Source organism: Zea mays, chromosome 3, assembly GCF_902167145.1.
Source record: "Zea mays cultivar B73 chromosome 3, Zm-B73-REFERENCE-NAM-5.0, whole genome shotgun sequence".
Lineage (NCBI taxonomy): Eukaryota > Viridiplantae > Streptophyta > Magnoliopsida > Poales > Poaceae > Zea > Zea mays.
The window spans coordinates 17,837,456-17,854,099 of record NC_050098.1 but is presented as its reverse complement, the minus strand read 5'-3'; positions in this window follow the sequence as shown (position 1 = coordinate 17,854,099).

Genomic DNA, 16,644 nt, shown 5'->3' with positions numbered 1-16,644 from the left:
GACAGCTGTGAAGATTTTCCCATTGGCGAGTTCCACAACTCCGTTGGACTGCGGATGATAGACTGAGGCGAAGGCAAGCTTGGTGCCAATGGAGAAGCAAAAATCCTTGAAGTCTTGGCTGTCAAACTGCTTGTCGTTGTCAACTGTTAGTTCAGACGGTACTCCGAAGCGGCAGACGATATTTTGCCAAAAGAATTTCTGGGCAGTTTTTGACGTTATTGTGGAAACAGCCCTTGCCTCGATCCATTTGGTGAAGTATTCGACAGCGACGAAGGCGAACTTAAGGTTCCCCTGAGCGGTGGGCAGGGGCCCGACAAAGTCCAGGCCCCAGCGCTGGAGAGGCCATGTGTGGGCGATCAGCTTTGTATACTGCGAGGGGCTGCCTGACCGAGGAGAAAACTTCTGGCAGGCTTCGCAGGACCTTGTGACCCAATTTGCGGCGCAGATCATTGCGGGCCAGTAAAAACCTTGGCGTATCACCTTAGCAGCTAGGGCCCTTGGCCCTGCGTGTGAGCCGCACGTGCCACTGTGGACTTCGCGTAGGATCTGGATGCCTTCGGTTTCGGTGACGCACTTAAGCATTGGCTGACTGACCCCTTTCTTGTAGAGTTGGCCTTCAATCAGTGCGAAGTCCCGACTTCGATGTCTGAGGCGCTTGGCCTCGCTGATGTCGGTTGGATGATAGTACCCCTGTAGGAACAGGATTATTGGTGCCCGCCAGTCTTCGGTCATGATTAAGTTGACTATGCGGTGGCCCTCGCTGTCATTAGTTATTTGGAGCCCTTCGGGGCTCCGGACGGCTGGCGTGCTGATGATGTGAAAGAACACGTCGGAGGGCAAGGACTCGCCCCTGGCGGCGGCCTTGGCCAATGCGTCGGCCTCTTCATTCTTGGCCCGATCCACATGCTGCAGGGTGAATCCCTTGAATTGTCTCTCGAGACTTCGGATGGCCGCGAGGTATTGCATAAGTGCGGGGTCCTTTGCTGCATAGTCTTTCTCGACCTGGCCGGCAACTACCTTGGAGTCTGTTTTGATGATGCAGGTGGTGACTCCGAGGGCCCTTAGCTTGTGGAGGCCGAGGATGACTGCTTCATATTCTGCTATATTATTAGTGCATCTGTCGGATTCCAGAGCGAAGCTGAGGCGTGCTGCATATCTGTGCTTGACCCCGGCTGGTGAGGTGATGACTGCAGTGGCGCCTGCCCCCGCATGGCACCATGCGTCGTCGCAATGGATCGTCCAAACCTTCTCTGCGGACGGGTCTGGCTGTGTTATTGGCCCAGTCCAGTCGACGACGAAGTCTGCCAGGACTTGTGACTTGATGGTTGTCCTGGGCTCGAAGCTGATGTGGTAGCCGGATAGTTCGGCTGCCCACTTGGCAATCCTCACCGATGCCTCCGGGTTTCTGAACAATTCGCCGAGTCCCCTGTCTGAGGTGACTCGGACCTTGAATGCTTCGAAGTAGTGGCGCAGTTTGCGCGAAGACATAACGACTGCGTATGCAATCTTCTCCAGCTCTGTCATGTTGCACTTGGACGGTGTCAGTACTTCGGAGACATAGTAAACAGGGCACTGCCTGACCGCGCCCTCAACTGTCTGCTCCTGCACTAGTGCCGCGCTGACCGCGTGCGGCGAAGCCGCGACGTAGAGCAATAGGGGGAGCGAGGAGTCGGGGCTTGTGAGGACGGCCAACTCCGACAGGTACTGTTTTAGTGAGGCGAAGGCCGCTGCCTGCTCCGGTCCCCAGGCGAAGTCTTTTGCACCGCGGAGTGTTTTGAGGAAGGGGAGACTTCGCTCAGCGGACCTGGAGATGAATCTGTTGAGAGCGGCCAATCTGCCTGTCAGGCGCTGGACGTCCCTGGCGGACTGCAGAGGCGTCATGTTTACGATGGCCTGGATCTTGGTTGGGTTGGCCTCGATGCCGCGGTGTGATACCAGGTAGCCCAATATTTTGCCTTGGCGGACGCCGAAGACGCACTTTTCTGGGTTTAGGCGGAGTCGTGCGTCTCGCATGTTCGCGAATGTCTCGGCGAGGTCGGCGAGATGGTCCTCCTTGCTCTTGCTGGCGACGACGATGTCGTCCACATATGTAAATATATTTCTGCCAACTTGCCCTTCGAGCACTGTTTTGGTGAGTCTGGAGAAGGTGGACCCGGCGTTCTTGAGTCCCTCCGGCATTCTGATGAAGCAATATGTGCCGAAGGGTGTTATAAAGCTGGTGCTAGCCTTGTCTTCCTCTTTCATGTATATCTGGTGGTAACCGGAGAAGCAGTCAAGGAGAGACATGACCTCGCATCCGGCCGCGCTATCGACTATTTTGTCGATCCGTAGCAACGGGAAATTGTCCTTTGGGCAGGCCTTGTTGAGACTGGTGAAGTCGATGCACATTCGCCACTTCCCGCTTTTTTTCTGTACCATTACAACATTGGAGAGCCACGTAGGATAAGCCACGGGCTCGATGAATTTGGCTTCCAGGAGGCGGTGCACCTCCGCCTTGGCGGCCTCTGTCTTCTCGTCGGACATTTTGCGAAGCCTCTGCTTTTTTGGTCGCACCGAAGGGTCAATTCCCAAGCTGTGCTCAATTATGGATCGGCTGACTCCGACCAGATCGAGGGCAGACCAGGCGAAGACATCCTTATTCTTGGTTAGGCAGCAGAGGAGTTTCTCCTCTTCATGCGAAGTGAGGTCTTCGCTGATAGTGACTGTCTGCTTGGGCGTGGCCTGATCGAGGGGGACAGTCTTGGTCCCGTCGTTGCTCTGCAGCTGTGCCTTGTCGTGCTGCTTATTGGTTGGGCTGGCGGGCGCGGGGACCTCGCGCTGTGCCGTGAGGCAGTGCACGTTTCTCTGACCGGGCACGAAGTCCCGCTCGATGTTGCGCGCAGTCTGTTGATTGTCGTAGACCGTAATGACGCCTAACGGACCTGGTATCTTCATACATAGGTACAGTCCGTGAATGGCTGCTTCGAACTTATTGATGGAGCCCCGGCCCATGATGGCATTGTATGGATATACCATATCCACGATATCAAAGGTTACTTGCTCACTTCGGGCATTGGGTGCTACACCGAAGGAAAGAGGCAGCTCTATTTTACCGACAGGAAAGGTGCCCTTGCCGCCGAAGCCATACAACGGGTTGTCCGAAGGCTTGAGCAGGCTGTGGCTTATGCCCATGCGATCGAAGGCGTGGAGGAAGATGATGTCCGCCTGACTGCCATTGTCAACTAGGACTTTGTGCAGGTCCCAGCCTGCCACGCTGCAATTGATAGCCATGGCGTCGCAGTGGGGGCGCTGCGTAGGTCGACGTCTCGTGCGTCGAAGGTTAACGGTATGTGGGACCACTTTGTCTGCACGACTGGGCCGGTGACGGCGACGTGGTTGATGCTGCGGTAGTGGTCCCGCTTCTGCCGCTTTGTGTCGAAGTCGGTGCTGGACCCCCCAGTTATCATGTGAATGACTCCGCGATATGGCTGATCGACGAAGTCTTCCTGCTTTGGAGCATGGGGGATGTTTTGATGTTGTTGGTGTGGTGGTGGGGGTGGGGGAGGTACGATTTGTACTTCTGGATGGTGTTGGTAAGCGTGGTGCGGTGGATGCGGAGCGGGGGCGTGGATGTATGGTGGAGGGGGTTGCTGGTAAGTGTGTGCGACAACTCTGGGGTTGTCGGCTGGCTGCGCCCGTGCCATTCTGTCCCTGGTGGCCTTCGTTTCGGGGCAGTCTTTGGTTTGGTGGGCGCAGTCTTCGCCATGGAAGAGGCAGTAGAATCGGCGCGGCGGCTGCGCACGCCCTCGACCCCTACCACGAGTTCCGTTTCCGCGGCCCTGGGGGGGATACTCCTGGCGACGAGGGGCGTCAGCAGCGGGGTGCTGGTTGGCGATGTTGTGCACTTGCTGCTGATTGCGGCCGTCTCGACCGGAGTCTGGCTGCGGAGTCCTCGTCCACGTGCGGCTGGACTGTGGAGCATCTTTGGGTTTCCGCTGCGACTCAACCTTGCGTTGGTGGAGCTCTTTGGATTTGGCATATTTTTCGAAGAGCTGATATAGCTCCTGGAGGTTCTTGGGCGGATCTCTGATACAGTGGCTGTAGAGGACGCCGGCGCGAAGGCCACTGATAGCATAGTGGATAGCGATCTGATCATCGACTGAGGGCAGCTGTGACTTGAGTGTTAAAAATTTGCGGTAATACTCCCGCAGAGTCTCCTTTTCCAGCTGCTTGCAGAGCGAGAGTTCGGCCAATGCGTCGGTGTCTGGGTGGTACCCTTGGAAGTTGAGCAGGAACTTGTCCCTGAGGCTTCTCCAGGAGTCAATGGACAGCGAAGGCAATCTGGTGAACCAGGTGAGAGCTGGGCCCTCTAGGGCGATGATGAAAGACTTTGCCATTGTGGCGTCGTCCCCTTCGGAAGATGCAACGGCGACCTGATAACTCATTATGTATTGCGCCGGGTCGGTGCTGTCGTTGTACTTGGGATAGGTCCCTGCTCGGAAGTTAGTTGGCCAAGGCGTCACTTGCAGGTGTGGCGCCAGGGGACTTCGCTCGTCGAGATAGTTGACCCCTTGGAATGGCGCGGCGTGCTGGAAGGTGTGGTCACGCTGGGGGAAACGCGGGTCTTCCGGTTGTGCTCGGTGTTGCAGGGGTGGCCCATGCTGCAGGCCGAGGTGGCCTTCGCGCGTGTTTTCCAGTTGTGCGCGCTGCTGGAGGGGTGGCCCTTGCTGCAGGCCGAGGTGGCCTTCGTGCTGCATCAGCGTGATCTCCCGCTCGAGGTCTTGGGCCTTCTGCTCTTCGTCGCGTATCATTTGCCGCACTTTGGCTAGTGCGGACACACGCTGGCGCTTGGCCTCCAGTATCTCTTTCTGCCTCTGGAGATTGTGGTTCTTGAGGCGCAGGGCGCGCAGCTGTAGCTGTTCTTCCGCTGAGACGCCGAGGACTTCACCATCCTCGGTGAGGTCCGCGCCCTCCAGTGGGGCGAAGCCTGGGGGTGGCTGCGATTGTCCTTCAGGGCCGCAGGTACGGAGAGTGTCGTCTTCGCAGGTGCGGGGAACGTTGTCTTCAGTGGCCTCTTGGTGGGTGGATTGGGTGAGGGCGAGGGCCTTGCCCTTTCTTGCGGCAAGTAGTGCTGCCTTCGCAGCCTCGTCAGCCTTCGGGTTAGCTCTCTTGGGTGCCATCGCGGGTGGTTTTCTCGTAGCACTAACGGTGGGCGCCAAATGTTGGAACTTGCTCTCAACTCGCAAGGGGGGCCAACAAAGGTGAACAGTGGTGTTAACAGGGTTATGCGCTAGATGGCAATAGCTCTGTTAATCTGCCCTCTCACGGGCACTGTGCGGGGGTATTTATAGGTACCTGAGCGCCCAGCGCCTTGTACTAAGGACGCATGTGCCCTCAGCTACCTAGGTTATCCCCAGAATATTCCCATAAAGCAGGGTTACAGACTGTAATTACAGGGATGCCTTTACAAATTAGGCCCGTAACACGTGGCGGCCACGCAGGGCCCGTTACAATGGGCCGGATCACACATGGGCCTCTGAGCTGGACGAGGCCGCACTGTGGGGTGACGTCGTCGCAGGTCTTCGTCTGGTGCTGAATCGGCGAAGGGTGTCCCTGCCTGTTTTGTCTCTGTCAGACCAGCGGCTGCAGCGAAGGCTTCGAGCGAAGGGTGGCGTCTTTGCCTTCGCCCCAACATTGTGTTTGATGAGACTAACGGCTCTCAAGTAGAGCAAGTTGATCTTGATGAGATAGGTGATGAAGAGGCTCCATGCATCGCACTAAGGAACATGTCCATTGGGGATGTGTGTCCTAAGGAATCCGAAGAGCCTCCAAATGCACAAGATCAACCATCCTCCTCCACGCAAGCATCTCCACCAACTCAAAATGAGGATGAGGCTCAAATTGATGAAGGAGAAGATCAAAAAGATGAGCCACCTCAAGATGACGGCAATGATCAAGGGGGAGATGCAAATGATCAAGACAAGGAGGATGAAGAACCAAGACCGCCACACCCAAGAGTCCACCAAGCAATTCAACGAGATCACCCCGTCGACACCATCCTCGGTGACATTCATAAGGGGGTAACCACTAGATCTCGTGTTGCACATTTTTGTGAGCATTACTCTTTTGTTTCCTCTATTGAGCCACACAGGATAGAGGAAGCACTACAAGATTCGGATTGGGTGGTGGCGATGCAAGAGGAGCTCAACAATTTCACTCGGAATGAGGTATGTCATTTAGTTCCACGTCCTAATCAAAATGTTGTAGGAACCAAGTGGGTGTTCCGCAACAAGCAAGACGAGCATGGTGTGGTGACAAGGAACAAAGCCCGACTTATGGCCAAGGGATATTCACAAGTCGAAGGTTTGGATTTTGGTGAAACCTATGCACCCGTAGCTAGGCTTGAATCAATTCGTATATTACTTGCCTATGCTACTTACCATGGTTTTAAGCTTTACCAAATGGACGTGAAAAGTGCCTTCCTCAATGGACCAATCAAGGAAGAGGTCTATGTTGAGCAACCTCCCGGCTTTGAAGATAGTGAGTACCCTAACCATGTTTACAAACTCTCTAAGGCGCTTTATGGGCTCAAGCAAGCCCCAAGAGCATGGTATGAATGCCTAAGAGATTTTTCTTATCACTAATGGCTTCAAAGTCGGAAAGGCCGATCCTACTTTATTTACTAAAACTCTTGACAATGATTTGTTTGTATGCCAAATTTATGTTGATGATATTATATTTGGGTCTACTAACGAATCTACATGTGAGGAATTTAGTAGGATCGTGACACAGAAATTCGAGATGTCAATGATGGGGGAGTTGAAGTACTTCTTGAGATTTCAAGTGAAGCAACTCCAAGAGGGCACCTTCATTAGCCAAACAAAGTATATTCAAGACATTCTAAACAAGTTTGGGATGAAGGATGCCAAGCCCATCAAGACACCCATGGGAACCAATGGGCATCTCGACCTCGACATGGGAGGTAAATTCGTAGATCAAAAGGTATACCGGTCGATGATAGGTTCTTTACTCTATTTATGTGCATCTCGACCGGACATTATGCTTTCCATATGCATGTGTGCAAGATTCGAAGCCGACCCTAAGGAAGCTCACCTTACGGCCGTAAAACGAATTTTGAGATATTTAGTTCATACTCCTAAGTTTGGGCTTTGGTATCCTAGGGGATCCACATTTGATTTGATTGGTTATTCGGATGCCGATTGGGCGGGGTGTAAAATTAATAGAAAGAGCACATCGGGGACTTGCCAGTTCTTGGGAAGATCCCTGGTGTCTTCGGCTTCAAAGAAGCAAAATTCCGTAGCTCTTTCTACCGCCGAAGCCGAGTATATTGCCGCAGGTCATTGTTGCGTGCAACTACTTTGGATGAGGCAAACCCTTAGGGACTACGGTTACAAATTAACCAAAGTTCCCCTTCTATGTGATAATGAGAGTGCAATTCGCATGGCGGATAATCCCGTTGAGCATAGCCGCACTAAACACATAGCCATTCGGTATCATTTCTTAAGGGATCACCAACAAAAGGGAGATATCGAGATTGCATATATTAACACTAAGGAACAATTAGCCAATATCTTTACCAAGCCACTAGATGAACAAACCTTTAACAAACTTAGGCATGAGCTAAATATTCTTGATTCTAGGAATTTCTTTTGATGTTTTGCATACATAGCTCATTACTATACCTTTGATCATGTCTCTTTTATATGCTATGACTAATGTGATTTCAAGTGTATTTCAAACCAAGTCATAGATTGAAAGGGATTTGGAGTCTTCGACAAAGACACAGGCTTCCACTCCACTCCATCAAGTATTCACCCTTCGTCGTCGCGCCGAGCAAATCTTCGTCTTTGGTATAATCTTCACTCATATGTTATTTACCAAAGGGGGAGAAAGTAGTTACAGGGGCTTATATTTCACTCAAGTATCTGTTTTTGGCAATTCATGCCAAAGGGGGAGAAAGTATTAGCCCAAAGCAAAAGGACCGCACCACCACCTAATTTTACAAAAATGATGTTTTCAAATTGGTATCTTATTATGTTCAAAAGGGGGAGAAAGTAGTATTTTCAAAATCAGTATCTTAAAACCCTCTTGAACACTAAGAGGAGGATTTCATCAAGGGGGAGTTTTGTTTAGTCAAAGGAAAAGCATTTGAAACAGGGAGAGAAAATTTCAAATCTTAAAAATGCTTCTCAAAATCTTACTCATTTACCTTTGACTATTTGCAAAAGAACTTTGAAAACAATTTACAAAAGTATTTGCAAAAACAAAACATGTGGTGCAAGCGTGGTCCAAAATATTAAGAATATAAAGAAACAATCCATGTGTATCTTATGAGAATTTATATTGGCTCAATTCTAAGTAACCTTTGTGCTTACTTTATGTAAACTAGTTCAATTATGCAATTCCATACTTGCTTTGGTTTGTGTTGGCATCAATCACCAAAAAGGGGGAGATTGAAAGGGAATTAGGCTTACACCTATTTCCTAATTGATTTTGGTGGTTGAATTGCCCAACACAAATAATTGGACTAACTAGTTTGCTCTAGTCTATAAGTTCTACAGGTGCCAAAGGTTCACAATAAGCCAATAAAAAGACCAAGAAAAGGGTTCAAACAAGAGAACAAAAGGCAACCCGAAAGGCACCCTGGTCTGGCGCACCGGACTGTCCGGTGCACCACCGGACAGTGTCCGGTGCACCAGGGCACTTCAGCTCGAACTCTTCACCTTCGGGAAAATCAGAGGGCGCTCCGCTATAATTCACCGGACTGTCCGGTGCACACCGGACTGTCCGGTGTGCCAGCGGAGCAACGGCTACTTCACGCGCAACGGTCGACTGCAACCGCATTCAATGCGCTACAGTGCGCGCAGAGGTCACAGCATGCGCGGGAGACGCACCGGACAGCCCAGAGGCCCCACAAGTCAGAGCTCCAACGGTCGAACCCCAACGGTCTGCTGACGTGGCTGGCGCACCGGACAGTGTCCGGTGCGCCATGCGACAGCACACTTCCAACGGCCATTTTTGGTGGTTGGGGCTATAAATACCCCAACCACCCCACATTCAATGGCATCCAAGTTTCCACACTTCTACACCTTACAAGAGCTAGCATTCAATACAAGACACACCAAAGAGATCAAATCCTCTCCTAACTCCACACAAAGCTTTAGTGATTAGAGAGAGAGATTTGTTGTGTTCATTTGAGCTCTTGCGCTTGGATTGCTTCTTTTCTTTCTCATTCTTTTTGTGATCAAACTCAATTGTAACCGAGGCAAGAGACACCAATTGTGTGGTGGTCCTTGCGGGGACTTTGTGTCGCGTTGATTGAGAAGAGAAGCTCACTCGGTCCGAGGGACCGTTTGAGAGAGGGAAAGGGTTGAAAGAGACCCGGTCTTTGTGACGACCTCAACGAGGAGTAGGTTTGCAAGAACCGAACCTCGGTAAAACAAATCATAGTGTCTCACTCTCTATTTGCTCACGATTTGTTTTGCGCCCTCTCTCTCGGACTCGCTTATATATTTCTAACGCTAACCCGGTTTGTAGTTGTGCTTAAGTTTGTAAATTTCAGATTCGCCCTATTCACCCCCCCTCTAGGCGACTTTCAAATATCATCAACATAAATTTGGCATACAAACAAATCATTGTCAAGAGTTTTAGTAAATAAAGTAGGATCGGCCTTTCTGACTTTGAAGCCATTAGTGATAAGAAAATCTCTTAGGCATTCATACCATGCTCTTGGGGCTTGCTTGAGCCCATAAAGTGCCTTAGAGAGTTTATACACATGATTAGGATACTCACTATCTTCAAAGCCGGGAGGTTGCTCAACATAGACCTCTTCTTTGATTGGTCCATTGAGGAAGGCACTTTTCACGTCCATTTGATAAAGCTTAAATCCATGGTAAGTAGCATAGGCAAGTAATATGCGAATTGACTCTAGCCTAGCTACGGGTGCATATGTTTCACCGAAATCCAAACCTTCGACTTGTGAATACCCCTTGGCTACAAGTCGGGCTTTGTTCCTTGTCACCACACCATGCTCGTCTTGCTTGTTGTGGAAGACCCACTTGGTTCCTACAACATTTTGATTAGGACATGGAACTAAATGTCATACCTCATTCCTAGTGAAATTGTTGAGTTCCTCTTGCATCGCCACCACCCAATCCGAATCTTGAAGTGCTTCCTCTACCCTGTGTGGCTCAAAAGAGGAAACAAAAGAGTAATGCTCACAAAAATGTGCAACACGAGATCTAGTGGTTACCCCCTTATGAATGTCGTCGAGGATGGTGTCGACAGGGTGATCTCGTTGGATTGCTTGGTGGACTCTTGGGTGTGGCGGTCTTGGTTCTTCATCCTCCTTGTCTTGATAATTTGCATCTCCCCCTTGTCTTGATTATCTTCTCCTTCATCAATTTGAGCCTCATCCTCATTTTGAGTTGGTGGAGATGCTTGCGTGGAGGAGGATGGTTGATCTTGTGCATTTGGAGGCTCTTTGGATTCCTTAGGACACACATCCCCAATGGACATGTTCCTTAGTGCGATGCATGGAGCCTCTTCATCACCTATCTCATCAAGATCAACTTGCTCTACTTGAGAGCCGTTAGTCTCATCAAACACAACGTCACAAGAAACTTCAACTAGTCCTGAGGACTTGTTAAAGACTCTATATGCCCTTGAGTTTGAATCATATCCTAGTAAAAAGCCTTCTACAGTCTTAGGAGCAAATTTAGATTTTCTACCTCTTTTAACAAGAATAAAGCATTTGCTACCAAAGACTCTAAAATATGGAATATTGGGCTTTTTACCGGTTAGGAGTTCGTATGATGTCTTCTTGAGGATTCGGTGTAGATATAACCGGTTGATGGCGTAGCAAGCGGTGTTGACCGCCTCGGCCCAAAACCGATCCGAAGTCTTGTACTCATCAAGCATGGTTCTTGCCATGTCCAATAGAGTTCTATTCTTCCTCTCCACTACACCATTTTGTTGTGGGGTGTAGGGAGAAGAGAACTCATGCTTGATGCCCTCCTCCTCAAGAAAGCCTTCGATTTGTGAGTTCTTGAACTCCGTCCCGTTGTCGCTTCTAATTTTCTTAATCCTTAAGCCAAACTCGTTTTGAGCCCGTCTCAAGAATCCCTTTAAGATCTATTGGGTTTGAGATTTTTCCTGCAAAAAGAACACCCAAGTGAAGCGAGAATAATCATCCACAATAACTAGACAGTACTTACTCCCGCTGATGCTTATATAAGCAATCGGGCTGAATAGGTCCATGTGAAGGAGCTCGAGTGGCCGGTCAGTAGTCATGATGTTCTTATGTGGATGATGAACACCAACTTGCTTCCCTGCCTGACATGCGCTACAAATCATGTCTTTCTCAAAATGAACATCTGTTAGTCCTAAAATGTGTTCTCCCTTTAGAAGCTTGTGAAGATTCTTCATTCCAACATGTGCTAGTCGGCGATGCCAGAGCCAGCCCATGTTAGTCTTAGCAATTAAGCAAGTATCGAGTTCAGCTCTATCAAAATCTACTAAGTATAGCTGACCCTCTAACACTCCCTCAAAATGCTATTGAGTCATCACTTCTTCTAAAGATAGTAACACCTACATCTGTAAAAAGACAGTTGTAGCCCATTTTACATATATGCGAAACTGAAAGCAAGTTGTAATCTAAAGAATCTACAAGAAAAACATTGGAAATGGAATGGTCAGGTGATATAGCAATTTTACCCAAACCTTTGACCAAACCTTGATTTCTATCCCCGAATGTGATAGCTCGTTGGGGATCCTGGTTTTTCTCATAGGAGGAGAACATCTTCTTCTCCCCTGTCATATTGTTTGTGCACCCGCTATCGATGATCCAGCTTGAGCCCCCGGATGCATAAACCTACAAAACAAGTTTAGTTCTTGATTTTAGGTACCCAAACGATTTTGGGTCCTTTGGCATTAGATACAATAACTTTGGGTACCCAAACACAAGTCTTGGAGCCCTTGTGTTTGTCCCCAACATATTTGGCAACTACCTTGCCGGATTTGTTAGTTAAAACATAGCATGCATCAAAAGTTTTAAATGAAATATTATGATCATTTGATGCAATAGGAGTTTTCTTTCTAGGCAATTTAGCATGGGTTGATTGCCTAGAGCTAGATGTCTCACCCTTATACATAAAAGCATGATTAGGGCCAGAGTGAGACTTCCTAGAATGAATTCTCCTAATTTTGCTCTCGGGATAACCGACAGGGTACAAAATGTAACCCTCGTTATCCTGAGGCATGGGAGCCTTGCCCTTAACAAAGTTAGACAATCTTTTAGGAGGGGCATTAAGTTTGACATTGTCCCCCTTTTGGAAGCCAATGCCATCCTTGATGCCAGGGCATCTCCGACTATAGAGCATGCTTCTAGCAAATTTAAATTTTTCATTTTCTAAGTCATGCTTATTGATTTTAGCATTAAGTTGAGCTATGTGATCATTTTGTTTCTTAATTAAAGCTAGGTGATCATGAATAGCATCAACATTAATGTCTCTACATCTAGTGCAAATGGAAACATGCTCAACGGTAGATGTAGAGGGTTTGCAAGATTTTAGTTCAACAATCTTAGCATGTAGAATGTCATTTTCACTTCTAAGATTGGAAATTGTAACATTGCAAACATCTAAGTCTTTAGCCTTAGCAATTAATTTTTCATTATCATTTCTGAGGCTAGCAAGAGAGACATTCAATTCTTCAATCTTAGCAAGTAATTCAACATTATCATCTCTAAAATTGGGATTTGAAACATCACAAACATTTGAATCAACCTTAGCAATTAAACTAGCATTCTCATTTCTAAGGTTGGTGATAACATCATGGCATGTGCTTAGCTCACTAGATAATTTTTCACACTTTTCTACTTCTAGAGCATAAGCATTTTTAACCTTAACATGCTTCTTGTTTTCTTTAATTAGGAAGTTCTCTTGGGAGTCCAAGAGATCATCCTTCTCATGAATAGCACTAATTAATTCATTTAATTTTTCCTTTTGTTGCATGTTTAGGTTGGCAAAAAGGGTGCTCAAGTTATCCTCCTCATCACTACAATTATCCTCATCACTAGAGGTTTCATATTTAGTGGAGGATCTTGATTTTACCTTCTTCCTTTTGCCGTCCTTTGCCATGAGGCACTTGTGGCCGACGTTTGGGAAGAGGAGTCCCTTGGTGACGGCGATGTTGGCGGCGTCCTCGTCGGAGGAGGAGTCGGAGGAGCTCTCCTCGGAATCCCACTCCCGGCATACATGGGCATCGCCGCCCCTCTTCTTGTGGTACCTCTTCTTTTCTCTCCTCTTGCCCTTCTTGTCGTCGCCCCTGTCACTATCACTAGATAACGGACATTTAGCAATGAAATGATCGGGCTTACCACATTTGTAGCACACCTTCTTAGAACGGGGCTTGTAATCTTTCCCCTTCCTTTGTCTGAGGATTTGGCGAAAGCTCTTGATGATGAGTGTCATCTCCTCATTGTCAAGCTTAGAGGCGTCGATGGGTTGTCTACTTCATGTAGACTCCTCCTTCTTCTCCTCCGTCGCCTTGAATGCGACCGGTTGTGCTTCGGACGTGGAGGGGCCATCTAGCTCGATAATTTTCTTTTAGCCTTTGATCATCAACTCAAAGCTCACAAAATTACCTATTACTTCCTCGGGAGACATTAGTGTATATCTAGGATTACCTTGAATTAATTGAACTTGCGTAGGGTTAAGAAAAACGAGGGATCTTAGAATAACCTTGACCATTTCATGGTCATCCCATTTGGTGCTCCCGAGGTTGCGCACTTGGTTCACCAAGGTCTTCAAGCGGTTGTACATGGCTTGAGGGTCCTCGCCTTGGTTGAGTCGGAACCGACCGAGCTCCCCCTCGATCGTCTCCCGCTTGGTGATTTTGGTCACCTCATCTCCTTCGTGCGCGGTCTTGAGTACGTCCCAAATCTCCTTGGCGCTCTTTAGGCCTTGCACCTTGTTATACTCCTCTCGACTTAGAGAGGCGAGGAGTATAGTGGTGGCTTGAGAGTTGAAGTGTCGGATTTGGGCAACCTCGTCCGAGTCATAGTCTTCATCCCCAGGTGATGGTACATGTACTCCAATCTCAACAACATCCCAAATGCTAGTGTGGAGTGAGGATAGATGATGCCTCATTTTATCACTCCACATATTATAATCTTCACCATCAAACATAGGTGGTTTGCCAAATGGGACGAAAAGTAATGGAGTGCGTTTGGAAATGCGAGGATAACGTAGGGGAATCTTACTAAACTTCTTGCGCTCATGGCGCTTAGAAGTTACGAACGACGTGTCGGAGCCGGAGGTGGATGGCGATGAAGAGTCGGTCTCGTAGTAGACCACCTTCCTCATCTTCTTCTTCTTGTCACCGCTCCGACCCAACTTGTTGTGTGAAGGGGATCCCTTCACCTTGTTGGCGGACTCCCCGGATGGAGCCTTCCCATGGCTTGTAGCGGGCTTCTCGCCGGTCATCATCTCCTTCTTGGCATGATCTCCCGACATCACTTCGAGCGGTTAAGCTCTAATGAAGCACCGGGCTTTGATACCAATTGAAAGTCGCCTAGAGGGGGGTGAATAGGGGAATCTGAAATTTATAAACTTAAGCACAACTACAAGCCGGGTTAGCGTTAGAAATATAAACGAGTCCGAGAGAGAGGGCGCAAAACAAATCATGAGCAAATAAAGAGTGAGACACGATGATTTGTTTTACCGAGGTTCGGTTCTTGCAAACCTACTCCCCGTTGAGGTGGTCACTAAGACCGGGTCTCTTTCAACCCTTTCCCTCTCTCAAACGGTCACTTAGACCGAGTGAGCTTCTCTTCTCAATCAAACGGAACACGAAGTTCCCGCAAGGACCACCACACAATTGGTGTCTCTTGCCTTGGTTACAATTGAGTTTGATCACAAGAAGAATGAGAAAGAAAAGAAGCAATCCAAGCGCAAGAGCTCAAATGAACACAAATGTCGCTCTCTCTAGTCACTATTTGATTTAGAGTGATTCCGGACTTGGGAGAGGATTTGATCTCTTTGGAGTGTCTAGAATTGAATGCTATAGCTCTTGTAATGTGTTGAAAGTGGAAAACTTGGATGCAATTGAATGTGGGGTGGTTGGGGTATTTATAGCCCCAACCACCAAAATGGCTGTTGGAAGTGTGCTGTCGCATGGCGCACCGGACAGTCCGGTGCGCCACCGAACACTGTCCGGTGCGCCCGCCACGTCAGCAGACCGTTGGGGTTCGACCGTTGGAGCTCTGACTTGTGGGGCCTCTGGGTTGTCCGGTGCGCCAACTACGCGTCCTCTGACTTCTGCGCGCGCAGGCACGCATTTAATGCGTTGCAGTCGACCGTTGCGCGCGAAGTAGCCGTTGCTCCGCTGGCACACCGGACAGTCCGGTGAATTATAGCGGAGCGCCCTTGGAAATTCCCGAAGGTGAAGAGTATAGCCTCGAGTGCCCTGGTGCACCGGACACTGTCCGGTGGTGCACCAGACCAGGGTGCCTTTCGGGTTGTCTTTTGCTCTCTTGTTTGAACCCTTTTCTTGGTCTTTTTATTGGCTTATTATGAACCTTTGACACCTGTAAAACTTATAGACTAGAGCAAAGTAGTTAGTCCAATTATTTGTGTTGGGAAATTCAACCACCAAAATCAATTAGGAAAAAGGTGTAAGCCTAATTCCCTTTCAGAAACCACAGAGAGAAACAACACAGTAGACACAGTGGTTTATCCCGTAGTTCGGCCAAGTACAAAACTTGCCTACTCCACGTTGTGGCGTCCCAATGGACGAGGGTTGCACTCAACCCCTCTCAAGTGATCCAATGATCAACTTGAATACCACGGTGTTCCTTTTTCTTATCACTTTTCCCGTTTGCGAGGAATCTCCACAAGTTGGAGTCTCTCGCCCTTTCAACAAATATCAAAGTGAAAGCACTAGATTAAGGGAGGGAAGCAACACACACAAATCCCAGCAATACGCACACACACAAGCCAACACTTGAGCTCAATTGAAACACAACAAGTTCACCACTAGAATGGAGCTCAAATCACTAAGAATGTCAATCGAGTGTGCGAGGATGGAGTGCGGGAGTCTTAGAATGTTTAGAGTATGCTTGGTGTTCTCCTCCATGCGCCTAGGGGTCCCTTTTATAGCCCCAAGGCAGCTAGGAGCCATTAAGAGCAATCCAGGAAGGCAATTCTTGCCTTCTGTCGGGTGGCGCACTGGACAGTCCGGTGTGCCACCGGACAGGCACTGTTCAGTGTCCGGTGCAGATTGCTTTCCAAAATTGGTGCAGCCGACCATTGAAGATTTGGAGCCGTTGGCGCACCGGATACTGTCCGGTGCGCACCGGACAGTCCGGTGCCCCCATCAGACCGTTGGCTCGGCCACGCGTCACGCGCGGATTGCGCGATCGACAGTTGGCGCGGCCGACCGTTGGCTCACCGGACAGTCCGGTGCACCACCGGACAGTCCGGTGAATTTTAGCCGTACGCCGCCGACGAATTCCCGAGAGCGGCCAGTTGACCAGACTCCAGCCTGGCGCACCAGACACTGTCTGGTGCACCATCGGACAGTCCGGTGCACCTAGACTGCGCAGAGTCTTAGCTGCTCCAGCCAAGTCTTTTCCCTTTTGTG